Source organism: Colobus angolensis, unplaced genomic scaffold, assembly GCF_000951035.1.
Source record: "Colobus angolensis palliatus isolate OR3802 unplaced genomic scaffold, Cang.pa_1.0 Scaffold299, whole genome shotgun sequence".
Taxonomy (NCBI): domain Eukaryota; kingdom Metazoa; phylum Chordata; class Mammalia; order Primates; family Cercopithecidae; genus Colobus; species Colobus angolensis.
In genome coordinates this window covers 591,785-593,303 of record NW_012116254.1, presented here as the reverse complement: position 1 = coordinate 593,303, position 1,519 = coordinate 591,785, and the positions used below count along the sequence as shown (strand labels likewise).

Below are 1,519 nucleotides of genomic sequence, written 5' to 3'. Positions count from 1 at the left end.
ATTATAAGTTAGATTGTGTTTATAAATTAGTTACTACAGTGCCCAGTTCATAATAGGCATTCAATGAATATGTATTCCTTTTTCCTCCATGCTATAATTGCCTATATTCAATGAGGAAGAGACAGAGTTAAACAAACGAGAAAATAAAAAGTTTCATTGCTATATTTAAATAATAAATATCTCCTTTATTAGTGGGTTATAAGAAATTGTAATATAAATTGTAATATGAAACAATTTCAATGTTATAAGAAATTGTATAAGAAATTGTAATATGTTGACCACTAGAAAGATGACGGAGCAAGAGCAAAGAAAAATCCCTTTGGTTCCAGAAAATCTGCTGAAAAAGAGGAAGGCTTATCAAGCCCTCAAAGTCACCCAGGCAAAGCAGGCACTTTTGGCAAAGAAGGAGCAGAGGAAAGGAAAAGGGCTCAGGTTTAAGCGACTGGAATCATTCCTACATGATTCCTGGCGGCAGAAACGTGACAAGGTGCATCTCAGATGACTAGAAGTGAAACCTATGCCTTGAAATTGCCAGATAAATATTCCCTGGCCTTTGTTGTACGCATTGGAAGGATTGATGGTGTGAGTTTACTGGTGCAGAGAACCACTGCAAGACTTCGCCTAAAGAACATTTTTAGTGGTGTCTTTGTAAAAGCCACCCCCCCGAACCTAAAAATGCTGCGTATAGTGGAACCTTATGTGACTTGGGGATTTCTAAATCTGAAGTCTGTCCGAGAACTCATTTTGAAACGTGGACAAGCCAAGGTCAAAAATAAGACCATCCCTCTGACAGACAACACAGCGATTGAGGAGCACCTGGGGAAGTTTGGCGTCATTTGCTTGGAAGACCTCATTTATGAAACTGCCTTCCCAGGGAAGCATTTCCAGGAGATCTCATGGTTCTTGCGCCCTTTCCACCTCTCAGTGGCCCATCATGTTACTAAAAATAGAGTGGGCTTCCTCAAGGAGATAGGCATACCTGGCTATCGGGGTGAAGGCATCAATCAGCACATCCGTCAGCTGAACTAGACCCAGGTGTCAAACTGTGGTAAATTTTTATCAATGAAGTGGAAGCGTGTGTTTAATTTTTGGAAATTTTTATCAAGTATCTTCAGAGAAGATTATTTCCCGCTTTAAACTGGAAAGGTTGAGTCAAAGAAAAGATAGTAGCTGGCCGGGCATGATGGCTCACACCTATAATCCCAACACTTTGGGAGGCTGAGGCGGGCGGATCACCTGAGGTTGGGGGTTCGAGAACAGCCCGACCAACATGGAGAAATGCCGTCTCCACTAAAAATACAAAAATTAGCTGGACATGGTGGCATATGCCTGTAATCCCAGCTACTCGGGAGGCTGAGGCAGGAGAACTGCCAGGCAGAGGTTGCGGTGAGCCGAGATCACGCCATTGCACTCCAGCCTGGGCAACAAGCGAAACTCCCTCTCAAAGAAAAGAAAAGACAGTAGCTTATGTTCATGGCAAGCACCTCTCATCACAGTCCAGTTCCAAGGAAAAATTCCA

General features: G+C 42.7%; 1 pseudogene; it reads left to right on the top strand.

The window, feature by feature from the left end:
• Positions 1-289: 289 nt before the first annotated feature.
• LOC105516991 lies at positions 290-1,029 on the top strand (annotated as a pseudogene).
• The last annotated feature ends 490 nt before the right edge of the window (positions 1,030-1,519 follow it).